The 10450-nt window shown below is 39.6% G+C and overlaps 1 pseudogene; it reads left to right on the top strand.

The window, feature by feature from the left end:
* LOC107607436 overlaps window positions 1-5511 on the top strand; it is a 13826-nt pseudogene extending 8315 nt beyond the window's left edge.

Here is a 10450-nt window from a genome sequence, read left to right as displayed (position 1 = left end):
CCAACTAATCTACTCCCGGTCAAGGTTTTTATTTAAATTACATAAATTCTCTGATTTAATTTCCTGTTTATCAATTCAAACCATTTTAGAAAATATCTGATTAATAAAATAGCACACCTTTCTGCAACTCGTTGGGATACGACCTGGGACTTAAAACTCCCAGTAATTTTAATTTAAACTCTCTGTGACATATTTCTAAATTGATAGGCAGATTTTCGGTGAGTTAAGAACTATACTTGCAATGTAACCATTTTAATAAATTTTTAATTCACTAGCTTCTGCTTCCCATCATTAGCTTATCTTCAAGGAACCGCCTTTATCTCTATAGGCTTAGATTGTCTTTGGATTTGGGTCGTGTTCCTCTATTTGGGCCCTCTATTGGGCTCTCCTGTCGGTTTGGCCGATCTCTTTGAGAAGAGGTCGGCTAGTCGGACCTGAAGAGGTCAGTCGCCATGTCGCTAAACATCCCGGGTCGGACAGCTTGACCCAGGATATGAACAACCCCTCACCAATCAAATCCTACCCTCTTCCCCACAACCTCTTCACCACTCACATCCATCCATCATTAAACCCCACCTACCTCACCATTCAAAATTCACACCATTTCCCTCCAAACCCACCCACACATGGCCGAATTCCCTCTCTCCTTTACCCTATAAATACCCCCTCCTTACCACCTTCAATTTAACACATCATACGCAATACACCCCCTTGGTCGAACCCTCTCCTCACCTCCATCTCCTTCATTTCTCCTTCTTCTACTCCTTTCTTTCTTCTTTTGCTCGAGGACGAGCAACCATTCTAAGTTTAGTGTGACAAAAGCTAAAGTTTTTTGTTTTCCATAACCACTAATGGCACCTAAGGCCGGGAAAACCTCTAGAAAGAGGAAAGGAAAGACAATTTCTTCCACCTCCGAGTCATGGAAGATGGAGAGATTCATCTCAAAGGTCCTTCAAGACCACTTCTATGAAGTTGTGGCCAAGAAAAAGGTGATCCCCAAGGTCTCCTTTAAGCTCAAAAAGAGTGAATATCCGGAGATCCGACATGAAGTTCGAAGAAGAGGTTGGGAAATCCTCACCAACCCCATTCAACAAGTCGGAATCTTAATGGTTCAAAAGTTCTATGCCAATGCATGGATCACTAAGAACCATAACCAAAGTATGAACCCGAACCCAAAGAATTGGCTCACAATGGTTCGGGGGAAATACTTGGATTTTAGTCCGGAAAATGTGAGGCTAGCATTCAACTTGCCAATGATGCAAGGAGATCCTCTCCCTTTCACTAGAAGGGTCAACTTTGATCAAAAGTTGGACCAAGTCCTTAGAGACATTTGTAGTGTGTTTTTCTATAATTTCAGGTATTTTCTGGCTGAAATTGAGGGACCTGAGCAAAAATCTGATTCAGAGGCTGAAAAAGGACTGCAGATGCTGTTGGATTCTGACCTCCCTACAATCGAAGTGGATTTTCTGGAGCTACAGAAGCCTAATTGTGGCGCTATCAATTGCTTTGGAAAGTAGACATCCTGGACTTTCCAGAAATATATAATAGTCCATATTTTCCCGAGATTTGATGGCCCAAACTGGCGTTTAAAGTCAGCCTACAACATCTTGGCGTAAAATGCCCAAACTGGCACCAGAATTGGAGTTAAACGCCCAAAACTGGTACAAAGCTGGCGTTTAACTCCAGAAACAGCGAATGCACGTGAAGGCTTCAATGCTCAGCTCAAGCACACACCAAGTGGGCCCCTGAAGTGGATTTCTGCACTATCTGCACTTAGTTACTCATTTTCTATAATCCTAGATTACTAGTTTAGTATAAAAACTACTTTTAGAGATTTATTTTAGGTCCTTTTTTGTTAATCTTATGCTATTGTACATGTTTGGAGGCTGGCCTCACGGCCATGCCTAGACCTTCATCACTTATGTATTTTCAACGGTGGAGTTTCTACACCTCATAGATTAAGGTGTGGAGCTCTGCTGTTCCTCATGAATTAATGCAAAGTACTATTGTTCTTCTATTCATTTGAAGCTTATTCTTATTCTAAGATATTCACTCGCACTTCAACCTGATGAATGTGATGACCTGTGACACTCATCATCATTCTCACTTATGAACGCGTGCCTGACAACCACTTCCGTTCTATCTGCAATAGCTTGAGTGTGTATCTCTTGGCCTCCTGGTTCATGATGCATGATTGCCTCTCCTGACAACAGAGCATTCCATTCCGTGAGATTAGAGTCTTCGTGGTATAGGCTAGAATCATTGGCAGCATTCCTGAGATCCAGAAAGTCTAAACCTTGTCTGAGGTATTCCGAGTAGGATCTGGGAAGGGATGACTGTGACGAGCTTCAAACTTGCGAATGTTGGGCGCAGTGACAGTGTGCAAAAGGACAATGGTCCTATTCCGACGCTAGCGGGAACTGATAGATGATTAGCCGTGCAGTGACAGCACATATGGATTTGTTTTCATCCGAGAGGATCATACAAGTTGCCATGGAAGGAGGTAACGGATGGTTGGAAGAAGGCAGTAGGAAAGCAGAAGTTCAAAAGCAACAAAGCATCTCCAGACGCTTATCTGAAATTCCCACCAATGAATTACATAAGTATCTCTATCTTATTTTCTGTTTTATTTATATTTTAATTACCAAAACTCAACCATTTGAATCAGCCTGACTGAGATTTGCAAGGATGACCATAGCTTGCTTCAAGCTGACAATCTCCGTGGGATCGACCCTTACTCAGGTAAGCTTTATTACTTGGATGACCCAGTGCACTTGCTGGTCAGTTACACAGAATTGTTAAGAAGTCTTGAGATCACATTCTCCCACACCGAGTTTTTGGCACTATAGTCAGGGAATGAACAATCACGATTCCGGCGTACCAGTAAACTTTCTTTTAGCTGAGTTCAATCCATAATTCATTCGGTAAGCATCTCCATCTTTATTTTGGTTCCCTCCCATGTGCATTTGTCATTGCCAAAATCAAAGACATAATCATGTTGACCAAGGAATTCGGAACCTCTTCTATGTTTAATTGTTCAAGTTAGGTTACAAATTTTCCCTCTTCATGGTCCTATCTCAATTCTAACTTTTCCTTGACCATTGAGGTGTTTCATAAATTTTCTAATCGGCCTAATCTTGTTTCTTTCTGATGAGGGTCTTTGACATTGCCATTAATGATAACTTATGCTTGATTGATTATGGAATACAAGCTTATTGTTGTTGGATCCTATGCTTAATTCTTATGCATTTACATATGGTTTTGGTGCTTTTACTCATTACTGAATTCATAGGAAAACCAAACTGATTGCTTGACTTTGGGAAATAGCCGGCTATTTTGTTTTACTTTATGATTACTTGCTGGTTTTGCACAACTTGTGCTGAGATTCGTATAGGCTGCTGATTCTGCTTGACATTGCTACTACTTGCATTGTTGATTCTGCTGTTTGTTTTCCCGGGAACGTTCCTTTTACTGCCGGAATGCTGTCCGATTTTCCTGAAAACTGTTTTACTTAACTTCCATTCATGAATTGACTTTGGTACTTTTGCATTGTGATTTATTTGGTTTAATCCAAAGCCAATTCATGAGATGATGGGTTAGCATTCCCATTCCTTTTTGGTTCCTTTTCTATTTACAATGCATTATTGATGATCTTAACTCTTTTCATGCTTCTGTCATTTACATGATTTATCATCTATAACTTGCATTGTATGCTTGACTGTGAGCTTGCTTGTTCTAAAACCTTTTGAATTTCTTTTGATTAAGAACAACATTTCCATGCCACTAACTTCTTCACACTTTTCTAACTCTTAACTTAATTAACCTTCTGAATTTTCTTTTAAGTTTAAACTAACTCTTTTAACCACTTTTTAAGGCATGATAACTGTTGTTACTTCACAAACAAGCTTCTCACTATTATTGCAGGAATTCTTGGTTTTATTTTTTATTGTTGTTTGCATTCTGTTTTCTTACATTCCAAGAATTCGTTTCTTTAAGTCAACTCATGACTGTGTCTCCATCTCCTTTTGTTTCTGGCTTCCTGTCTGCTTGCTTCTTACCTGTTTTTCTTTTCTCTGCTTTAGTTGATAAATTGTATCCTAGAATTTCTATTTTTCAGGATGTCTGATCCAAAAGAAAAGGGCAAGGCTAAGGCCAGCACTGGTAAGAGGAAAAAAGGACAGTCATCTGTCGCTCTGTCAGATATTCTAGGGGATGAATCCTGGCATGAGAAAAACTTCACTCCACAGGAAAAAGAAGATCAACTAGTGCCTGCTTCTGACCTAGTTAAATTTGCAAACCTTTGCTGTGAACTAAAATTTTCGGTCTTTGTGGAAAAGAGGCACCTCTACCTAGAACGGACCCTCAAAATACCAACCGTGTTACAGAAATACACTACGGAACAGATTAAACAGAGAGGTTGCGTATTTTTAGAGAGGAATCTAACAGAGGTTAATGCATCTTGGGTCCGTGAATTCTACTGCAACTATTACAGGACGACCCTTGATGTTGTGCAGCTTAGAGGGACACAGATTTTGGTCACAGAAGAGGCCATAGAGGATATCCTGCACTTCCAGCCAAAATCAGACGAAGCAGATGGTTATCAGAAGGCTGAGGAGTCCATTAGGTTTATGAGATTTGATTGGGATGCTGTGAGGCGCACCATAGCCATTGATCCTGCTATTCCCTGGGCTATGGGTAAGTCGAAGGTAACTCCAAAGGGCATCAAGATTATCTCTCTTAATGATGAGGCTAGGCTATGGCAACAAATACTGAGTAACTATGTTATGCCTAGCACTCATGAGTCTGAGGTGCCAGCTGCTATGATCATTCTCATCTGGTGCGTTATGGAAGGAAAGGACCTATACCTTCCACCGTTCATCAGGAAGTACATGTCTCGGGTTCATGTCAGAGGCACCCTGCCATTTTCATACTTGATTACCCAGATGGCACGCCGAGCTGAGGTGCCTTGGGAGCTAGAGGATGAGAAGCCACCGGTTGCCGACTGCAAGAAGATTACCCCACACGGCAAGCGATTCGGCCCTCTAGGCCATAGACCACCTTCTCTTACTGCCTCTACCGACGCGGCCACATCCTCCGCAACACCTTCTGCGCCTGCAGTACCACCCGCATCCACAACACCATCCTCCACTTCCCAGCCAGTCTACCTTCTGGTGCACTGCCTCTTTGAGCACCTGGATCAGATGGAGCGCTGTAACCCGCAGCATTATGAGTAGTCTGAGCATCGCAATAAGTGACGCTATGAGCATCTAAAGCTGATGATCAGGTCGGGGGCATATTGACATCCCCTCCGAGCCTGACATACCATCAGAGCCCTCTGAGGAGGAGGAGGATGAGCATGAGGAGGATGCACAAGAGGAGGACCAGCAGCAGGCACAGTATGAGGAGCCACAGCTTGAGCAGCCTGCAGAGCCTCAGGCACCTACACAGCCAGAGCCCACAGAGCCAGCAGCAGACCCTTCAGTAGGCGATGACCCTTCACACCCGGCTTGACTAGAGCATCGAGGACAATGCTGTGATATAAGTGTGGGGAGGTCACCATCTCCGGCAGATTTTATTTTGGTGAACTATTTCAGACTTTTTATCCTATTTTGCTTTATTTTGTATTTTGCTTTATCTTATTTTATTTTCCTTTGAATACTTGCACATTTTTATTTTACTGTACTTTTGTTCATTTTTACCTTGTTACATTTTGCACTTTGGGCTATATATATCTTAGATATTTAGCTTGAATTTCACCTTTAGCTTATTAGTTGTGATATGGAATTTGGGTGTTGAATTTTATTGACAAGATATTGGAAATTTGGGTGCATACTCATGGGAGACCAGAAAGACCATGTGCATTGATATGTTATGTTTATTTTTATGTTCAAAAAAATATTTTATTACAATATAAATAAATAAATAAATAAGGGGACAAACATTACCCCAATTGCTAAGTTTAATACTAGATCAGTGCATATGTGGTAAAATTAAGAAATATATGGTATATGAGTATGTAAAATATACAAAAGTGGAAATTTTGGGTAGCTAAGCTTAATTTTAAAAAAATTTATAGAGTATGTGCATATGTTAGATGAGGACTTAGGCTCGTCAAAGATTCAATTTACAGCTCACTTAGCCATACATATATCCTCACCTTCACCTTAGCCCTATTACAACCTTGAAAAGACCTCATGATATTTGCATTTGTGCACTTAATATTTATTGATTGGTTAGATGAAGAACAAAGTTTTAGAAAGCATGACTAGAGAAGAGTAGAGTTGTTTAACCCCAAACACTCGAGTGATTAGAGAGCATATATAGATCCAGTGAGGGTTCAATTGCTCAATTTTAATATGTTCATATTTGATCATTGCTTGTCTTGCAAGTTTGTGAACTCTTCTGATTGACTCAACTCAATTGTGAATGTGTTTTGATATGATTGATTTAGCCCTTAATTGTGCGTATATGATTTCTTGAACATTTGACTCAATTTGACCGTTATATATATATATATATCTGTGTGTGTNGCATAAGTTCCACCATTCTGCCTTTACTCTTTTATAGTTTCTCTTGAGTTTAGCATGAGGACATGCTAATGTTTAAGTGTGGGAAGATTGATAAACCACTATTTTATGGTTTATCTTGTGCTAATTTGAGTGGTTTTTATCAATTTTTTGCTCAGTTATTCATATAATTTGCATGGTTTTACAATTCCTTCCTAATTTTGTGATATAGTTGAAAACATGTTTCCTAGGCCCTTAAACTGTCAATTTTAATTACTCTTTATTACCATTCGATGTCGTGATCTGTGTGTTAAGTGTTTTCAGGCTTTATAGGGCAGGAATGGCTTAGAGGATGGAAAGAAAACATGCAAAAGTGGAAGGAACGCGAGAAAATAAAGATTTGAGAAGTTGGCAGTGACGCGCACGCATGGGCGACGCGTACGCGTGCCTAGCGCAGAAGACGAGAGACGCGTATGGGTGGCTGACGCGTATGCGTGACAAGGAATTTTTCCAAATGATGCGCACACGTGACCTACGCGTACGCGTGACGTGCGCCACGTGCAGAAAGTTGCAGAAAGCGCTAGGGGCGATTTCTGGGCTCCTTTTGGCCCAGTTCCAAGCCCGAAAAACACATAATAGAAGCTGTAGAATAGGGGAAACACAAACGTTATCATTCACATAAATTTCATTCACATAATTTGAGGTTTTAGATGTAGTTTTCTAGAGAGAGGTTCTCTCCTCTCTCTAGGTTTTAGGATTCTTAGGTTTAGCTATTTTCAATTTTAGATTTCTATCTTAGTTTAATTAGTTTCTCTTCTACTCTTATTCGTTCTAGCACTTTAGTTTATCTATTTCTCTTGTTGGTTTATTTATTTTCCCAATTTGATTTATGAACTCTTCATGTTAGATTTGATTTTTCATTTAATGCAATTTGAGGTATTTCACATTTATTGCTTCTTGCTTTAATTGTTATCATTGATGCTTGCAATTGTTGGATTTAGATTTTACATTCCCTATTACTTTTCTATGTCTTTATGTTGTGCCTTCCAAGTGTCTGATAAAATGCTTGGTTGGATTTTAGATTAGATTTTTATATTCTTGGCTTTGGTTGAGTAATTGGAGACTCTTGAGTTATCAAACTCCTTTGTTGATTGATAATTGAAAGTTGCTGATTGATTTGGATACCTCTAAAGCTAGTCTTTCCTTAGGAGTTGACTAGGACTTCAGAAATCAAATTGATTTGTCTACTTGACTTTCTTTTATTCGGTAAGGGTTAACTAAGTGGGAGTAATGGACAATTCTCATCACAATTGATAAGGATAACTAGGATAGGACGTCTAGTTCTCATACCTTGCCAAGGGCTTTTCTAGTTATCAATTTACTTTCTTGCAATTTATTTTTCTTGCTCCTTATTCAAAACCCCAAAAAGATACTTTTTCCATAACCAATAATAACTATACCTCCCTGCAATTCCTTGAGAGACAACCCGAGGTTTGAATACTTCGGTTATTAATTTTTAGGGGTTTGTTACTTGTGGCAAACAATTTTTTGCATGAAAGGATTATTTGTTGGTTTAGAAACTATACTAGCAACGAGAATTTATTTGTTAAATTCTTTACTAGCAAAAATCCATTCGTCATAATTCTAATGATATAACTTTTCCAGTATTCAAGAGAATTTAAGTAGATTAGAGTTATTTTCGAATACACACTGATCCGTAGGATGAAGAACAAAACCAATTTCTAAACATGAATCAATGCATTAATCAAGAGTAGAAGAACAAAAAATTATTAATCCATCAAAGTAAATAGAGCTCCTAACCTTAACAATGGAGGTTTCGTGGCTCATGGTGCAGAGAAAACCATAGCAGAGAGAAGTGTAAAATTGTGAAATGAAAAAATTATGAGAAGAGAAGTCCCTGCAAGGGCAAATATCTATCCTTTTTATAGTCCTAATTGAAACTGATTTAAAACTTAAATTCAAACCAAAATATATCTTTTCTAATTGCTATTTGATTTAAAAAATCAAATCTCCAAAGCCTTGTTGATTTGTTTGCATGCATGGTCCCCACTTGGTTTCATGCTATTGGCGCTAAATGCCGGTGACTAGGCGTTTAGCACCACCCTTGCAGAATGCTCGTGCGCTTTTCAATGTCCTTGGCACTAAAGGCCAGTGAGTGGGCGTTTAGTACCGCTATGCCCAAATCCAATGGTGACTTTAAGGTGCTGGCGCTAAACGCTAGTGGCTGGGTGTTTAGCGCTCAGGTGGTAGCAACCAATTTCCTTTGTTTTCTTTTTACTGAACTCTGCCAAATTTCAGCTGAATGCTACATGTAATCAATGAAATACAACAACAACCCAAAGTAGCATCCAACGGGGTATAATCCACTAAAATCCTCTAATAAATCAATAGAATGCCATATAATTTACATAGAAAAGACAATAATGATACTCACGCATCAAGGGCGCAATTGAAATTGGTCCTGCTCTAGGCACTAGCTCAATCGCAAACTCGATTTCTCGAGAAAGAGGAAATTCAAGTATGTCTTCAGGGAATACCTTGGGAAATTTACTTACAACCAGAATCTGATTCAAATTCTGTTCATCACTCGACACACAGCTAATTGCATGAAATCCTAACACTTACTCCCACGATAGTTCACCATAACAGAATTTAGATAATATCCTTTTGCTACCATCGGTCCTTTTGACCCTTTAGACATAAATTGTACTGATCATTCAAACTACTCTAGCAGTACATGATGCTTTGATGGCCAACCCAAGCCCAAAATTAGGTCGAGTCCAATCATCGGCAAGCAAATCAAATCATGGACAAACGTTTAGTGCTTAATTTGAAACAAAACTTGTTGACAGCCTAACCTAGTCATCACAGCCTTAGAGGCAGGAGTATGTACTTGTAGTCATAGGCTAACATAGATATCTTCAATCCTAACTCACTAGAATTCTAAAATGATATGAATGAATGTGATGCCACAGTATCAAACAAAGCAATTAAGATTTTGCCACCGATTTCATAATTACCTCTTATCAGAGTGTCTGAGATCATCTGCTATCATAGTGAACACATGTCCCTGCTGTCGAGCTCTCCTAGCTTCCTGACTCTTCCTCTCCGGAAAATTTTAGGACAGATGCCCAGCTCCACCACATTAATAGCATACACCCAAATCGGCTCTGCACGGAGTGTTGAGATGATACGCCCTACATTTCCTACATGTCAAGTTGTTGGGAAGATTCGGAGTCTGCTTTCCCTTGCCTCGAACTTGGTTGTTGTTATTATTATTGAACCTCCAAAATTATTCTGACCCTAACGTGGTTGTGGAACATACTCTCCACGCTTAAAATTCCGATCTCTAGGCGCAAGGTTCCTCCCTTGATCTCTCCTAACAAAAGCTCAGTGATCACCCTTGTCCAACATGGCCTTTTTCGCACAATCCTCAGCAACTTGACTTTTGTTTACTAGTTTAGAAAAATATTTGATCTCCATTGGGCCCACTGTACTTAGAATGTCGCTCTGAAGTCCACTGGTGCACGAATCCCCACATTTTCGTACAATTGTACCAGCAAGTACACTAGGTCATCCAAGTAATACCTGAGCGAGTCAGGGTCAATCTCACGAGGATTGTGGTTTAAAGCAAGCTACGGTTATCTTGCAGATCTCAGTCAGGTGAAATCAAGAAGTTATTGGATTGAGGCTTAATTGCATTAAGAGGCATATGAGAGAAGGGTATAAGGTATTTTGTCAATGAAATCAGTAAAAGGGTTATAATTGAGGATTGGAGTTGCTTAGCCTTTCTGAATTAACTCTGGTATTATTGTCTTCTTTGCTTGTGAGTGATCCCTTCGATGGCAGGCTATATGTGATCAAAGCCATTGCTCGTGGTCATTGATCTCCTCTGCTCCAGATCGAACGCCATTGCCCGTGGT

This window comes from Arachis ipaensis, chromosome B07 (assembly GCF_000816755.2).
Source record: "Arachis ipaensis cultivar K30076 chromosome B07, Araip1.1, whole genome shotgun sequence".
NCBI classification, from domain to species: domain Eukaryota; kingdom Viridiplantae; phylum Streptophyta; class Magnoliopsida; order Fabales; family Fabaceae; genus Arachis; species Arachis ipaensis.
The sequence above is the reverse complement of the archived record's forward strand: the minus strand, read 5'-3'. Positions and strand labels throughout refer to the sequence as shown.